General features: G+C 41.0%; 1 long non-coding RNA gene across 2 annotated transcripts in view; it reads left to right on the top strand.

The window, feature by feature from the left end:
* LOC143267716 (uncharacterized) overlaps positions 1-18425 on the top strand; it is a 231557-nt gene that overhangs the window by 45894 nt on the left and 167238 nt on the right. The window lies entirely within an intron of this gene.

Genomic DNA, 18425 nt, shown 5'->3' with positions numbered 1-18425 from the left:
CTCTCTCTCTCTCTCTCTCTCTCTCTCTCTCATACACTTCATGCATGATAGGCAAGCTCTCTAACAACTGCATTATGTTCCAACCTCTACATCAAATAAAGTTCTTGCTCCGTTATTTCGTATGCCCTGTTATTACTTTCTTTCTTTCTCTCTCTCTCTCTCTCTCTCTCTCTCTCTCTCTCTCTCTCTCTCTCTCTTTTTTTTTACAAGTTTTTTTTTTTTGAGTTGATCTTGGTTGACATGGTTTGGGTACTAGCCAAGAATTTTATAACAATTTATGTAGCTTTTGGAGGCCATTCATTGGGCAGAGCTGAACTCTGGCCTCTGGCTTCTTAATTTAATAGAAATGCCTTTCCATCTAAGTTTTCTCTACTCTGTATCACATGTGGACTGAAATGTGTTCCCAGGGGAAAGGCAGGGAATTGTGGATCTCTCTCAAAGAATGGAGTTTGTTATGTTCAACAATCTAATCTTCCCTGGAAGGTACTCTGCACACCACCAAAGGAGAAAAGTAAACAATAACCCAGCTACAAACCCTTTAACCTACAATGGTGACCTGTCTGCAAGATAGGCTAATGCACTAGTGGCACAAAATTTGTGGGATTAACCAACCACGATTTTATTGGATTTAAGGCCCCCCTCCCGGAGCTGGAACCTACCTCTGACCCTGGGTATTCATGAACCTAAGACTGTGTAGGCAAGGGGCCTAGAGGAAATCAAACATTCCTGTTCTACTAAAGGTACATAACAATAAAAGGACTCCTAATGACATTTTGCTATACTCAAAGATCAGTGTCTTGCTTGTCCATCACCAGAGAAGCTTCCTCCTGCAGTAGATGGGAACAAATACAGAGACTCACATCTGGACAGAGTGCAGAGAGTGAGAGACCTTGGAACACTCAGGCCTAAATGAGATTTCTTCATCAAATCCTCCCTCCCCCACCTCAGGGCTCAAGGAACCCTGCAGAAGAGGAGGCAGAAAAATTAGAAGAACCAAAGGGTGTGGAGGATACCAAAGAAAGGTATCCTTTTTTAAAGGCCTTTGAAACACAGCAAGACTGGCACCCACATGAACTCACAGGGACTGGCAGCGTGCACAAGGCCTACGCAGGTCTAAGCCAGATGGGGTCCCAGCACTGAGAGGAGATGTGGACACAATACAAGATGTATTGTGATTTCCTGTTTTGTGTTTTTAAGGGATTTCTGTGTGTGCAAATGTGTGTGTCTCTGCATCTATATTTGTTTCTTGTGGTCTTTTCTTTGGCTCCTTTTTTTTTTTTTTCCTGTTTGCTTGTTTAGTCCTATCCTGGTTTGTGTGTTCTTATTTTATTATTATTTTTAGATGCCTATTTGCTTTTTAATGAGAGGAAGAGAGAAAGGGTGTGGATTTGGATGGGAGGGAATGTGGGGAGAATCTGGGAAGAGTCGAAGGAGGGGAAATTGTAATCAGAATACGTTGTGTGAAAACAGTCTAATCTCAATAAAAAGATAATTTTCTACAATTTCTCCTTGCTTATTGGATGTTCTTTGATGCCTTTAAACAGTTTTTTTTCCTCCATTGTCTATTTGACACAGGGTCTCATGGAGCCTGGGCTGGTCTCAGATTCACTATGTAGCTCTGAATGACCTTTAACTTCCATGTGCCTCCACTCCCCGAGTATCAGGATTACAGACAGGTGCTGCCATGGCTTCTTACAGTTCTATCCTTCTGAATGTATTGATAGAGGCTGTCTTTCAGGAGTTCAGTCTAATTCAAAGTACTTCACAATTACTAAACTTGGGGTTTAATCTTAAAACAAATAATTTTGGAGATGATCAAGTAAATATTTATATTTTTTCATTCCCTCCCTGGCCTCATCTTGTTTCTTCTTTCCAAAGAGAATATTTTTTTATTCTTATTTTTATTCTCATTTCAGCCTTTTTAGCCTCAAGTATTCCCCCCCCCCCCCGGAGTATCTCTATCTGTTCCTCAACACTTTTACTGTAATGCGCCTTGGCTTACAAATTCATCACATATTGAAAATATCGCAAGTAGGAAGTGTATTTAGAATACGTAAGCTACAAATGTCCTAGCTCAGCAACACAGCACCATGTACAATATAAGCTCTTGTAACTTTATGACCATGTGGCTCACTGGAAAGTGTGGCTGGCTGGAAATGTATTGCATGCCATACAGTCAGCCCAAGGAAGGATCAAAACTCAAACTGTGAAGTGCACTTGTTCTGAACACATGCTGCTTTCATAACCTTGTACAGTTGAAAGGTTTTGAGTTGGACTATCATAAACTGGGGACTGGATTAGATTATTTACTTTTCTGGGCTGGGACAAAATACCTGAGTTAAAGGATGAAAGGGTTTGGGGGTGGGGGGTTCTGGTTTCAGAGGTTCTGATTTGTGGTTGCTTTGCCTTGTTGCCTTTGATGAGATAGCATGTCACAGCAGATGTGTGACAAACAGGTGAGTGTGCTTTTTGGCGGTGAGGAAACAGAGAAGGGACAGCTATACTGGGGTGCCAACATTGCCTCCAGTGGCATGCCCCACAACTTCCCACCAGTTCTACCACCTCCAAGTGGTTCCAAAGCTTCAACTGGAATTAGGTTGTACCACTGTGGCCTTACATGCTTTAGATACCGTTAGAGAAATCACATTCAAATACTCTCCTCCTCCTTTTCCTCCTCCTGTTCCTCTTCCTCCTCTTCTTCCTCCTCCTTCTCCTCCTCAATACTTTATGCATATCCTCAATACTTTTTTATCATTTATGGTTGTTTTGATTTTGGAAATCAAAAGTTACCTAATATGGATTCCAGGGAATCAAGTGACTGATAATGCTAGGTATTAAAATTTTGGAGAAGGGGTCTGGAGAGATGGCTCAGTGGTTAAGAGCACTGGCTGCTCTTCCAGAGGTCCTGAGTTCAATTCCCAGCAACCACATGGTGGCTCACAGTCATCTATAATGGGGTTCTGAGGCCCTGTTCTGTCTGATGCCTTGTTCTGCCATTCAGAATATGTAAATAGAGTGCTCATATGCATAAATAAATAAATCTTAAAAAAATTTGGAGAAGGAAATTAAATTGGATATGATTTTTTTTAAAAAAAGCTCTTCTTATATAATCAGCCTGGCTGCCTCAAATCTTTCTCTCCTTATCTTCATCACAGAAAAATGAATGGTTTTATGACTATCACCAAGGTACTGTGAACTGCCTGAGAAGCCTCTTACAATTTATTTCCAAACCAGATGTTTTTAACTTTAAACTCTCTCTAAAAGAAGAGAGAAAAAAAATCCCTGTTCTATCGTGTGCTTTACTGTCAGTGTTCCATGGCTGTGAAGAGACACTATGTCCACGGCAGCGAAAGTGTTTAATTGGAGCTTGCTTACAGTATCAGAGGTTTAGTCCATTGTTGTCACGGTGGGGAGCATAATGGCACATAGGCAGACATGGTGCTGGAGATGTTGAAAGTCCTATATCCAGATCCACAGGCAGTAGGAAGAAAGAGACACTGGGCCTTGCTTCAGCTTTTGGAACCCCAAAGCCCATCCCTAGTGACACACTTCTTCTGTCAAAGGCACACCTACTCCAACAAGGCCACACCTCCTAATCCTTCTCAAGTAGCAGCACTCCCTGAAGACCAAGCATTCAAATCTGTGAGCTGATGGAGGCCGTTCCTATTCAAACTAACACATCCTGCTATGTGACCATACATTGTGTGAGAGCAAAGACAGTGCCTTTTGCTCATCTGTGGATTTCTTTAACACACTACATATATAGTGGGATATTCAGTAATACGTAGACACATCTACTTTCCTCTTCAACTAATACTGACACTGATGAAAGCTTTTTAGATATAAGAAATTTTCTGTCTGTTGCCATTGGCAAACATTTCTGTATTTTCCTCTTATTTTTTTCCAGCTGTAACCACTGGGATTTTATTACTTTCACTAATTATTATTTCTGGCTATTCATGGAAACATCAGGAAAATGAGGGTGATGTGCAAAAGATTATTTGGGTGGTATATCTTGCTGGGGATGCTGTGAAATGTGTTGCTCTGGTTGATTGTTAAATAAAATGCTGACTGACCAGTAAGCAGGCAGGAAGTATAGTATAGGTGGGATGAGCAGAGAGGAGAATTCTGGGAAGTGGAAGGCTGAGTCAGGAGATGCTGCTGGCCATCACCACCATGAAAAGTAAGATGTAAAGCTACCAGTAAGCCATGAGCCATGTGGCAAGGTATAGATTTATAGAAATGGGTTAATTTGAGATATAAGAACTAGATAGCAAGAAGCTTGCCATGGCCATACAGTTTATAAATAATATAAGTCTCTGTGTGTTTACTTGGGGCTGAATGGCTGCGGGCCCCGGCGGGACTGGAGAAAACTCCAGCAACAATTATCTTACTGACATTTTAAGTAAAACATAAACTTTAAAGTGAAAATACCAGCACAGGAACAAATTTTACCTTACAAAGGCACACAGTCTCAGGTGAGTGGGACATCTATGATCATGTATGTTCTTTACAGTCATTATTTGATATCACTTCATTTCTAATCAAGTTACAGGAATAATCATCAAAAGCCGATTCTGATTTCTTGAATACCTGTGTCTAATTTTGATTTAGCTGTGGAAAACCTGTCCTGAGGGGAAGATGTGCCACTCCATGGTTTGACAGGGGAAGTCTTGTGCTGGGAATTGGGATAGGAACTGACTCAATACACTCTAATTTAATTTTTGACCAAGAAGATCAATTTCCAGGACTTTGGTTTCAGAGTTAAACTGCAGTTGGTACACAGTGATTTTTTTTTTTTTTTTGCTGATGTTTTACCAAAATTGAGATGTATACAGGGTTAGTAAGGACAGCTAGTTTGGTTTGTTAATTCACTGTGTGTACTGCATATCCCTGTGAGAAAACATGGCTCAGATTCTTAACTTGGATCATAACTTAGTCGCTTTTTTTTAACATGAAAAAAAAAAAAACAAACGTTATTTGTCCTCACAGCCTTCTTGTTACGAGTCAGCACAGGCTCTCACAGTAAATCTCTCCCTTATATTACTCAGTATTACTTTTCTTTTTTAAGTTCCTAGTGAAAACATGGTTCAGAGTCCCAGTATTCCAATCCTCAGCTATATAGCTTCTCCCGAGGTAGATGAAATGCTAGGCTCAGATTTGTATCAGCTTCCATATGATTGGCTCCCCTCCCACTTTTCTTCTTTGACTTTGGAGAAACAGCTGCCAAGGTTGGTTTGAGACCTTTTATCCCTTCTCTCACTCACCATCCCTCCACTCTTTTAGTGCTGACCCTTGTCCTGCTCTCAGGGATGGAGATAACTCGATACTCTGAGTCACAGGGAAAGAAATTGAACATCAAGGAGAATGAGGTAAACTGAATATAAGAGATATCAGTGCATTTGAAAGCGAAAAAAGAATGGAAATTCCCTCTGGGTATTTTCACACAGAATCAGGTTATAAAATCAGATAAAAATGTTTTATTGTTTCAGTTTCTTTGTCTAGAAGCATAAAGAGAGTTGGAGAGATGGAGGGCCCATAAAGGCTTATTTGGAAAAGCACTCCGGTGGTCTCGTTAGAATGGCTTTGGGCTCCTGAAGAAAGCCTTGGCTCTTCTCACCTCTTTTCCTTGTAAATAGATCCATGAGTTCTTTCTGAATTTTGAACATCTGTGTTTCACCTGGAAGCCCATACCTTGAAACTTAGAACAGATTGCTAATTCTTTTATTGCTCAAACATTAGTCCTGTTTTTTCATTCCTCCAAATGCTTGCAAAATGATTCAGGCTTATTCACACAAAAGCAACATGCTCATAAAGCCCTCATCATGTGTGTTAACACTATGATTTATTTTTTCATGGCATCATATCTGACATATTTATTTATTCACTTGTAAATTATTTGTGTCTTCCCATTAGACCCAAAGTTTTATGAAAATAATCCTTATGAATCTATGTTCAGTTTCTTATGCAGTGTCATGAATACAGTAGGCATTTAGTGAATAAGTTAGAGTCATTCTCCAAATGGCCTTTTGTCTTAGTCAGTGCTCTATTGCTGTGAAGAGATGCCATGACCAAGGTAACTCTTATAAAAGGAAGCATTTAATTGGGGAATTGCTTACAGTTTCAGAGGTTTAGTCCATTTTCATCATGGCAAGGAGCATGGCAGCATGCAGTCACTGGAACAGTTGCTGAGAGCTACATCTTGATCCAGAGGTGTGGACTTGGTGTGGGCTTTTGAAACCCCCAGGGACACACTTCTCTAACAAGGCCATACCTCCTGGTCCTTTTAATCCTTTCAAATAGTGCCACTCCCTGGTGACTAAACATTCAAATGTATGAGTCCATGGAGGCCTTTCTTATTCAAACCACCACCTTTCAAATGAAACAGTCCTCTTTTTTGGCTCTACAGAAATTTCCAGCATTTTGGAGACACCTCTGGGTCCAACTGCCTTTTTCATTTTAACATTTAGAAGGAATCTCACATTTGACAAGCCTACAATATTCTGCCTAATTTTTCATACCTAATGCATGGAAATGTGTCATCTCAGGTATATTCCTTTTTCTTCTTGACTCCTTTTTCTTCTCTCTTTATATCTAGTAGTTACCTTTATCCATGGAGGATACATTTTGGACACTCAACAAAATCCTGAAACTGCAGAGTACTAAGTCTTATCTACATATTATACACATGCAATATTTTTATCTCTTATACACACAAACACACAAACATGTGCATATATATCCATGAAGATAATTTATAGATTAGCCAAAGGAAGATATTAACAATAATAACTATTAACTAAGGAAAACCAAATGATTATAACTGTTTACTATAATAAAAGTTACATGACCTTGGTCTCTGTCTTGCAAAGTATCTTATGGTGCTGCAGAATAAGTGATTGGGACAGATGACTAAGCTCATTAGTAAGTTCAGATCTGAACATCTCCAGTTCAAAAACAATCCTCAAGTTGGTCTCCTTTTCATCTTTTCAGTTTACGCTCACACAGGCCACTGCTGACTCCTGACTCCGGTCACCTCAGCATTAACCTCTAAGTGGTGGCCCTGCTTTCATTCTTGCCCCGTCACCAAGAGTTCTCAATAGGGTATTATATGTGACAGTCACAAAACATTTCCCTGTGCCTGTCCTCTGCCATCCAGATAAAATCCAGGGACTTTCCTATGGTTTTACCAAAGTCTACATTCTAACTTGAACCTCCTCTTTACCTCATGCTGTTTTGCTTTTCTTAGGAACTTCCTACCTCTAGTCTTGTCCATCAGCCAGGCCAGGATTGTGTCTGAACCCAAGGCTGTTTGAACTTGCTGTATCTTTTCAGTTCTGTCATTTGTCCATCTTGTTTTCACGTGTTCGCTCTGAAATGTCACAGTGGATCTCAATCATGCTCCACCACATTCTCTAAGTTCCTTGCTCTCTAGAATGTAAACTATGTGAAAGAATTCATCATGTGGGATTTTCCCTGCCCTGCCCCGGGATAGGAGTTCCTTAGGAGCTGAGTGCAAGAACTTTTTCTTGTTCCTTGTTATATCTGGAACAGTGCCTGGCAGATAGGAGTAGGTGCTTAATAAAACACAAGAGTACACATAAACATATACAGATATGTATTCATAACAGTGAAAAAGAACCTAAAATAATTTGCCACATAGATATGGGAAAATGTATACTTCCAACACTACCAACAGACATAGAGAGAAGGAGAAAAAAAAAGAGAGAGAGAAACATTTTTTTGATCTCTAAACTTATTAGGAGAGAAAGATAGGGAAGAGTCTGTGTTTGAGTGGCTAGGAAGAAACCTTCGGGAATGGTTTTGTTATTATTGCCGGCATGCCTGTCTCCTGCTCTCCACGACTTCTGCCAGTTGCTGGTTCTCTAAGACACTAGGGTGTCAACTTGTAAATGCTGTGTTCCATAAATCTTAAGTGGCAATCAATGCTTTCTCCTAAAAAAAATAAAAGAGGGGGAGAGTTTCAATTAAGTTTTGGAAAGTAAGATTATCTCTGAGATGTAAATAATACGTTAACATTTGTGGATTCTAAAGAGCTGAGAACATTAACTTGGAATGTGCTGAGCTAGTGGTAAATTGATATCCCGCCTGCAGTTGCCAGAGGAGGTTTTTTTTGGTCTTGTCTTCACGGTAGAAGAGAAAATGTAAGGGAGTCTGGGTCAATTAATGACCTGCCTGTTACTGCCCTGTCTATTTCAGGCAGGGAAAACTGAAGAGGGCTGGGTAGTTTACTCTTTAAGTAGCTTATTGCCAGGGAAGCTCAGTTTCCAAATCCTAGAGAACATATGTGTTAGTTTAATCAGAGTTGGGCCCAGAGGAGATTTAAATGAAAGGAAATTCTACAATTAGAAGGTGTGGAAGTAGAAAGCTGACTAAATCAAGCCCTTAGAGAGGCAGTGTGGGCTGGTGAGATTATATAGTCTCGGGACGGATAATAGTCTCCGGTTTTAAGTTCCTGATTCTCACTAGCTTCTGTGTCTGGATGCTGGTGGGGTGGGCCTTTGTCTCCCTTTCTTTCCCAGCTTTTCAGGGGCCTCACCTGAAAAGGAGCAGAGTCCCACATTTGCTAGGGATCTGAGTGCCGTTTGTAGCAAGGGGTTGGATAAGAAGTTTTGCTTTGAAATAGGGTCTTTCTCTTTTCTCACTGGTTTGTTTCCTGCTCGGTCAGGCCGGCTTTTCAACTCGGTTATGAGCTATGAATTGTCTCTTGTTAGTTAATGTTGACCCAGAACAGCTCCGGGAAGTGCTCAGACCGAAGGGGGATGGGGCAGAGCCTGGCTGCATTCCCAGTGTGGCAAGAGATTCAAGAGTCCAGAAACCAAATTTAGAACTTTTCAGGGATGACTGGGTCTTTGGTAATGGGAAACACGGTACAATAGCAACCTTGAGGTAGGAGGAGTATACAACATAAAAAAGAAAAAGAACAGCACCAAGTCGCAGAACTGCAAAAACAGCCCACCAATGGACCGTTTTAAAATCGTGTGGAAATATTCCATATTCACGTGCACACTGACTTGTTCTGCCTCCTCACTCGGTCACATGCTGGAGCTCAGTTCTTTTATCACTTTCCCTGTCTTCCTAAATATAGGATTCGCTCTTCTATTCACTTATAATTTTGAGTGCCTGGTTTGCCAATGGTGAAGAGATGAATATAATAATCTGACCACAAGGAATTTAGACCAAACAAATATTTGTAAAGAATTCGATTTTATACAGTATTTAAGATATGTTCAATGGACAGAGGTATGGTTGGTGGGGGAAAAAGGCTTAAACTTGCATGAGATGTATGAGGGGTTAACAATGAAATCTTCATTGTATTTCGGGAGAAGACTGTCATATGCTAACCCAAGTGATCGCTACATTTTTCTGGGCATGATTTTCTTATTTGGGGCTACTTCAGCCTAGCTTTCATCTGGTCATTTTGTGTACACAGTCCTGTTCGAGAACGTCTCAATTAATGATAATGTGGTATTTATTTGACTCAACTACATTAACTAGAACACATCCTTTTAAAGAAGGATGTCAGCGACATAAAAGGGGTCCTTTTTGATGAAATAAATAAAAACGAGAGTCCATTTGGTATTTTGCAAGGTTTGTCAGCTTCAATTCTTATTTGTACTTTGATTTTTTTTGTACTTTTGATTTGACTCTTTGATGTAGAATCAGAAAATGTCTCAGAAAAGAAATGTACCAATGCACGATAAGAATTTAGTTGTGAAATGGATTTAAATTAGGTCTTGGCTTAGATAAGTTTGTTCACATTAAGCCACTTTGAACTCTAACTTCTATTTAGTACTTGGCCTGTGTAAGCACAGTTAGTCAAATCCTGTGCGATGAACCGAAATGGAGATTAGATTACCTAAAATCAAAATCTTGTGATAATTCATGTTGAAATTAGAGGAATCTGAAGTGAGTTCTTCTTTTTCCTTTTATGCTGTAATGGCTTCAGTTTAAATTATGTTATTCAAAGGGTACTGGAGCCTTCATAAATTATTCATTCTCAAAGACTTAGCTATTTCAAGCCACATCCTCTGAAAAAGAATGAGTTGAGTAAAATGGTTTTCAAAGCATTCATAAATACCTCTTTGCCTTCCATAACTAATTTTGGTGTCTGTTTAAGGGACACTTACTTCCTGCTATCAAGTTATCACACCTAATAATTTCCCTTTCTTTCCTTTTTTTCTTTTGGTTTTTTGAGACAGGGTTTCTCTGCGTAGCTTTGCACCTTTCCTGGCACTCACTTGGTAGCCCAGGCTGGCCTCGAACTCACAGAGATCCGCCTGCCTCTGCCTCCGAGTCCTGGGATTAAAGGCGTGTGCCACCACCGACCTGCAATAATTTCCCTTTCTAAGGTGACTTGTGGATGAGTTTGGTCTCATTCTGATGATCACAATGAGTTCAAAACAGGGAAATAAAGAGTGCATCTCTAGGGACTTCAGCGCCTTTGGAATCTTCCTGTGTGATCTAGTCTTTTCTTAAATATCTGTGACCTTATGCCTTTTAGGCAAGGCAATAGGTAAGTTTTCTTATAGGTCTACCTCTGTGGTTACTCACAGTCATAAATTTATTCTCTGAGATACTCTAGTTCATATATTTTTGTTATACTTAGGAGTATCCATCAGGGCCTGGAGAGACAGCTCAGTGGTGAAGAGCAGTTGGCTCCCTTCCAGAGAATTCAGGCTTGCTTCCTAGCACTGGCATGGAGGGAGGCTCACAATCATCTGTAACACTAATTCCAGGGGATTCATTTCCCTCTTCTGGTCTCCTTGGACACCAGGCATGAAGGTGGTACACAGACATATGTAGGCAATCCACTCGTGCATGTATAATAACAAATTCTTAAAATGTAAAAAAGATTTAAACACTCTACACCAACTAGGAATATTTCTAACTTTGCTATTTTCTGCATAAGTTTTTCTTATCTGGACCAACTTGCTCTATTGCTGGACACGGAAACTCATTTGCTAATCAATGATCTGTAATGGTGATTTGGGAAAAAACCATCAGCAAAGCTACTCAGGAGTCATATCTGTGAGCAATTTTATAAAATTCGTATTCTGTGAGCTCGCGGTTTCTATCCCCACAGCAAGCAGCCTTGGGTATGGCTGCCTTCCCTGGTGCAACGTGGTCCGGCTTTGTCAGGTTTCAGGCTTCTTGCCACTGTTCCCTTTCCGCGTCGCTCCTCTGAGTTACAGGGTCTGCCCTTAGCTTTGGTCAGTGCGAACAGGAGGCCAGGCGTGGTAGGAAATCAGCCTGTGACCACTTCCGTAGGAATAGGGGGAGAGTCTCAGGAGGAAAAAGTAGCGGAATCCAAAAGTGACAGCAGCCGAGGCTGGACAGTGAAGCAAGGAGGAGCGAGCAAGGGATGAAGGAAACCCAGTCTGTAGGGAACTTGGGAGACTGACGGCGGGCAGCTGTGGCATGTGCTAGAACGAGAGGCCGTTCCGAGGCAGGGCAGTCTTGACCACGTTTGCTCAGCGGGACAAGTGAGATGGGAGCCAGGGATGCGCAGAACAGGAGCAATAACTGAAAATTCTTGCAGGACATAGAGTAGGGAAGGGGAAGACTTCGTGTGGAGGGCTTAGTCTTGGCAAGGCAGCCTATAGACCACAAGTCTTCAGCGAGGAAGGGAACACAGTGAAGAAAGATTTTCGAGACATGTTCATTTTTTACTAGACCATGACATCTCCTTGTTTGTTCAAACAGTGGTCTAGATTTTGTGGTGGAGGTGTTCTTCTCGAGGATGGAATTAATATTTAAATCTGTAATTCCGAGTAAAGTGGGTTGCCAAGGCAGCTAAAGACCTGAGGAGTGAAGACTGAGGTCTCCTACCTCCTGTTAAGCCTTTGGAGTTTTGGATGGAGTATAAACATTTTTTTCTCTCTTTCTGGCTTTCTTGGCCTGCCTCCAAACTCCACAATTGCTTAAAACACCCCACTTTATTATTATTATTATTATTATTATTATTATTATTATTATTATTATTTATTTTACAATACTATTCAGTTCCACATAACAGCCACAGATTCCCTTGCTCTCTCCCCCCTCTCCCCTTCCCCCCAGTACACCCCCCATTTCCACCTCCTCCAGATCAAGGCCACCCCCCGAGGACTGGGATCGACCTGACAGACTCAGTCCCAGGCAGGTTCAGTCCCCTCCTCCCAGATGGAGCCAAGCGTCCCTGCATAAGTCCCAGGTTTCAAACAGCCAACTCATGCAATGAGCACAGGACCTGGCCCCACTGCCTAGATGTCTCCCAAACAGATCAAGCCAATCAACTGTCTCACCTATTCAGAGGGCCTGATCCAGTTGGGGGCCCCTCAGCCTTTGGTTCATAGTTCATGTGTTTCCATTCATTTGGTTATCTGTCCCTGTGCTTTATCCAACCCTGGTTTCAACAATTCTCGCTCATATAAACCCTCCTCTTTCTCACTAATTAGACTCCCAGCACTCCACCTGGGGGCCTAGCCGTGGATGTCTGCATCCAGATTCCTCAGTCCTTGGATGGGGTTTATGGCACAACCATTAGGGTGTTTGGCCATCCCATCACCAGAGTAGGTCAGTCCTGGCTGTCTCTCGACCACTGCGAGTAGTCCTTTGTGGGGGTATCCCCGTGGATTTCTGTGGGCCTCTTCAGCTCTTTGTTTCTTCCTTTTCTCATGTGGTCTTCATTTACCATTGTCTCCTATTCCTTGTTCTCCCTCTCTTTTCTTGATCCAGCTAGGATCTCCTGCTCTCTTTCCCTCGACCCTCGCCCTTCATTGCTCCCACTCATGTCCAAGCTGTTCATGTAGATCTCATCCATTTCTCCATGTCTTTCTTGGGGTCCCGTGTTCTAGGTAGCCTCACTGGTGATGTGAGTAGCAGTCCAGTCATCCTTGTTCCACATCTAGCATCTTCCTATAAGTGAGTACATACCATATTTGTCTTTCTGAGTCTGGGTTACCTCACTCAGGATGATTTTTTCTAGATCTATCCATTTGCCTGCAAACCTCATGATGTCATTGTTTTTCTCTGCTGAGTAGTATTCCATTGTGTATATGTGCCACAATTTATTTATCCATTCTTCAGTTGAAGGGCATCTAGGTTAAAACATCCCACTTCTTCTCTCTTCTGGTGTGTCCTTAAAAGTCTAAAGATTAGAAGAAATCCCAGAGAACTTAAAGGGTGTCCCTGGGATAGACTTCTTTGAGAATGGAGACCCTCTCATATAATCTTGTTTCTAAAGTCACGGCACAGGACTTGATAGTGTGAGACCGCTCAGCCATAGGGGTGGCGTGGAAGTGGCCCAGAAGGACTGTGAAGGGGTTGGCCAAGGTTAGGTATAATGAGCTCACTGTGACGGTACTGTTACAGTTCTGATAATCATTACAGCGAGAGCAGTCAAGGGTGAAAGGATTAAAAACTACTAGTAAGATAGCAACCAAAGTATGAACTATGAAGATCACTGACTGGGAGGCCCATGCTGGGCAGAGAGATCAGAAGGGCCGGATGGGCGATGATAAGCCTGAGAGTAGTGGGAGTAGCAAGGGATACAATGATTTTGTAAATACTGGGTGGGGGTTGTTCAATGGAAGTGAACAGACAAGGAAGGACTTGTCTATGACTTTTCTTAGGATTATGGTATCAGAATAGTTGGGAGTGGTCAAAGTATGAGAGACAAATCTTGGAATTACATTAACAACCATGCTTTAATTTTGCTAACATACGAGTGTTCTAATAATGAAAAATGTAAATGGGTGTCATTTCTTACTTGGTGAAAACCTAAGAGTGACATATGGCATTGGCCAAACATTTTGTTAGGCTGGGAAGTAAAGATTTTCAGCAAGGCTTGAGCATAAAGAAGATTGGCGGTTGTTTTTTTAAAGATTTATTTCAGTCTTTATTATGTGTATATAGATGGGTATGTGCATATGTGGGTGCAGGTGCCCATGGAGGCTAGAAGAAAGCATCAGATGCCCTGGAGCTGGAGTTGCAGGTGATTGTGAGCTGCCTTCAAACTGGGGGCCCCTGGAAGAGCAGCAAGTGCTCTTAACGAGTGAACTTACATGAGAAGGTCTTGGTGTAAATGCAGGCTTTGCTATTTGTTGATTATTTAAGCTGGACACTTTATGTAATTTAAAAAGTATGCTATCTTACAAAAGGTTAATGATAATAATAGTTTGGGATTATTGTGAAGATTTTGCAGTTTTTGAAGGTTCTTCTCAACTCTAAAGTTTAAATACTTGATGATAGTTCATAAATATTAACTGGAGGTGGAACTATTCTTTGATGAATATTCTAAAACAAGATACTTAAGGGCTTATATTTAGTTAGAAAGTAGTATAATTAGACTGAAATATTTCAACTATGTTATTAACTGAATTTGTTTCATAAGTACTAATATTTGATGGAACATGGTTGTTTAATCCAATGTAAGCCAAAATACAGACTTAAAATGTTCTGTAAATGTGGTTTTCCATGTTTTCAAAGATAATTCTTTTTATTCATAGGGTTCTTTTTACTAAGAATGATGGAGAAGATATGTGCCTGTGTTTAACTTGCTTTCAATAAAGTGGAACCCCAAACATGAAAAACTCTTATACACTGTGTATACTCTGAAGTGGCTAAGGTTATCCAAAAGGATTAATGTCATGCTAGAGTTTAATCTAAAAGTAAAGAAAAACTAGATATGGAGTTATATAATTATTTTCTCACTAATTTTAATTTATCTTTTATAACCGATGCTCTAAATTCTGTGATTCAGAATAATTACTAGGGACTGGAGAGATGGCTCAGTGGTTAAAAGCACTGGTTGCTCTTACAGAGAGACTTGAGTGTGAGTGATAGCACCAACATGGTCTCTCAGAACCATTTGTAGCTCCAGTTCCAGAGGATTTGACGTCCTCTTCCGGTCTTTGCAGGCAATACATGATGTGGTGCACAGACATACATGCAGACAAAATAAAATAACAATAGGTGAATCTTAAAAAAAGAATTTCTAACAGGTATTAAATATTTACCCTGAATTTTCAAATAATATCATGTGCCCTAGGACTTTGTGCAATCAGTATATTATTTTGTATTAAATATTTGAGCGATTAGCACTTATTTGCTGTACTTGAGTGACATTGAGCTCACTGTACAAACTGTCATGGTGCAGTGCAGTGAAAAGCCTTTTCACTTTGGTCTATGAGGGAGGGACTGTTCCATCAGCATGGCCTAGGTGGTGTCAGGTGCTCTGGTCTCATCACTGACAGCAGAACCTCATTCTAGCAGGTGCATGTAAACTGAACTGTTACAGAACACTCCAGATGAGTGGAGGTTGTATTCATAGACGAGATCTGTGTTTCTCTCACCCCTAACACTGAGGTAGGAGAGTGAGTTGTCCAGGGCAGGCAACACACCCTACCTTGCTATTCTGTCCAATAAGCATGGATGATGGGATGACCTTGCCATCACCAGTGTGTGGCTTCTTTCTGCAGATCTAAGGCAACTCCTTGATGTATCCCATTTCCTAGCCATCAGGAGAGACGAGGGATTGAAAGCCTCTTTTTCCTCGATGTTTCTCAGCACTTGCTCACTCCACTCTGGTCTACACGGCTTCTCCAGAACTTCTGTAGATTTATTTGATTGCAGCTAGGCCTGAGCGCTGTAGTTTCTATTTGTGAAGGTGGTAACAGACTCTCATCTTTTCTCTTCTACTATTGGCATATAATATGTGAATTCAGATGGTTCAGTTTGCAAATGCTGTCCACTATCATTTCCCAGGGCCTCCTCTCTGGTCTGTGTGCTCCCCCTCTTACCTCAGTAAGTCACTGATAGTAACCACTGAGCTTTAAAAACTGGACCTGCCTCGATTGAATCTACCAGGCTGAGCTGAATCCCCAGGGGAGTCCTTGCCCTGGAGGAGATGGGAATAGGGGGTGTGCTGGGGGGGGGCAGCAGGGGAGGGAGGACAGGGGAATCTGTGGCTGATATGTAAAATTAAATTAAACTATATATATAAAAAAACCACAAACCAAGCCATCATGCCTCTTTCTAAATCTTTGCTGTGTTTTTCATGCCCATAGAATAAAATCCAAATTCTGCCTCAGGATCCTTTAGGGCCTAGTAAAGGCCTGGCTCTGGTCTGTGTGGCTCAGTCCTGCATGATGCTTTTGTTCACTATGCTCTGGCCAGTCTAGCAGACACTTCTTTCCAGAACCCAGGGATCATTCCCTGCCGCAGGCACTCACACCTAGTATTATTTGTCCAGAACAACTTTCTGCTGGGATCCTGCATGCCTGCTACACTTACATCCCTTGGCACTCAGCACAAATGTCATCTATTCTGAGTAGGTTTCCTAATCACCCCTTCTAAGGCAGTGGACCTTGCTCTCAGATACTTGTCATCACATCACCATGTGTATTTTCTTCCTAGCACTTAAGAATCTTTGAAAGAGCTGGGGATGTAGTTTAGAGTGTTTGCTTAGCATGCAAGAGGCTCTGACTTCCACCCCTAACACTGCAAACAAAACCACCACGAAGCTTAAAGCCACCTTCTGTGCCATTTACCTTGATCACCTTTTTCCATTAGAACATCGCCATCATTTTGATTTTGTTAGAATTCACAGTATTTTTACTTGGGAAAAATATTCCCTTCAATATTTATGGAACTTCTGCAAAAAACATTCTTATTTTACTTACTGATTGACCCTTTCGTTTGCTAGTAATCTTTAGAAGGGCTGTCTTTTTCTAAGACTGGCACATAAAACTGACCTCAACAAATGTCAGCTTAATGAGCAGCTAAATGACTTGGTGGGACTCTCCATGTCTCTTAGCAAGAAGAATCTGGTATTGCTAAAACAAGGTCAAAAGAAACTTGCATGGATTTTCTTCCACATCTTAATTTCCACCTTGCGTATACTGCGTTTTACTCCTGAACCACGAATTCATCATCCTCAGCGGATGTTTGAGCTTTCAGCCCTTCTCCTCTGCAGTATGTTAAAAGCTTACTCTCAATTTATGTTCATACTTTCACAGTTAAACCCTGTTAGCATTGCCTTTTCTGGAAGAATAGTCTTACAGATGTAATTAAGTGTAGAATCTTGAGATGAGAACATTTAGGAATTTTGGAATTTTGAAGGTGGACCTTAAATCAAATGTCAAAAGTCCCTGGGCCTTCAGAGAGAGTTAAGACTCAGAGGAGAGGGTCATAAGAAGATAAAGGCGGAGATTAAGGTTACACAGCCACATGCCAAGAAGGCCCGAAGCAGCCGGAGCTGAGATGGTAAGGACGCTCCCTGAGCTTTTGTAGTGAGCTCAGCCAGAGACATCTTTATTCCACACACGTGGCCTCTGGAACTGTGAGAGAATAAAATTCTGTTGGTTGAAGCACCTGAATAATTTTCAGCATAAATATGGCCTAAATATTTCAGGCTCCACATTTATATTAAAATCATTTGTTTATCTGAAATTCTGCATTAACTTTGGCATTTGTATTTGCTAATTCTGATCATTTCACTTGAATCTCAAGATGGTTTGAGAGTGGGGACTAAATTGGGGATAATATATAGATTTTTGTTATGAAGAACAAGAATAAAAATTTAAGAAGTCCAGACAAACAAACAAAGCGTGGTTGGTGTCAAAAGAGTTTTAAATACGCTGCAAAATCTTAAACTTGTACTCAGAAAAGGAAAAAAAAATTTTTTTTAAATGTCATATTTGGAATGAGTGAGTTTTCATATTTTAATTCTGGTATAGAGCAGTCTTAAAAGAGGCTGATATGTTTCTTACGGCTGTAAAAAAAAAAAAAAAAAGTAAGGAGAGATAACCTGAGCAATGGGAAGGAGAGGTTGTTACTCTTGCAGAGGACCTGGTTTTGTCCCCAGCACCCACATCATGGTAACTGACAAACTTTGGTAACTGCAGTCCCAGGAGATCCAACGCGTTGTTCTGGCTCCCACCCTCAGCTTCTGGCCTCAGCAGACACCAGGCACACACACGGTGCACATACATACATGCAGGGGAAACACGCATACGTATAGAATAAAATAAAATTTAAAAAGTAACGTCCATCCAATCCTATTTTAATTAAAAAAATATCTTCAGGGGATTAATAGCAAATTTGAGACTGCTGTTATTTCTACCATAGACACTTTTTAAGATACAACTTGAAAAGGAGCAAATTAAAACCCAGGAATTAAGGAAGAATTAGACTGAGAATAGCGTTTGATGAGGAACATTAGTAGATGGTCTTCCCCAAGCGCTGCAGGTGTTTCTGGAGTGAGTGGGGTGCCTAGGGAAACACCCTTCCTGCCTTTGCAGGCCTTGGGAGGAAGTAATAACACTCAGGAGGCATAAGCAGCCTTTTCCTTGTTTAAATTTTGCATCCTTATAATCATCCTTTTCCCCCTTGTGTGTTCTTAAGCACAAATATCATGC

This window comes from Peromyscus maniculatus, chromosome 11 (assembly GCF_049852395.1).
Source record: "Peromyscus maniculatus bairdii isolate BWxNUB_F1_BW_parent chromosome 11, HU_Pman_BW_mat_3.1, whole genome shotgun sequence".
In the NCBI taxonomy this organism is placed as follows: Eukaryota; Metazoa; Chordata; class Mammalia; order Rodentia; family Cricetidae; genus Peromyscus; species Peromyscus maniculatus.
This window is presented reverse-complemented; position numbering and strand designations above follow the sequence as displayed.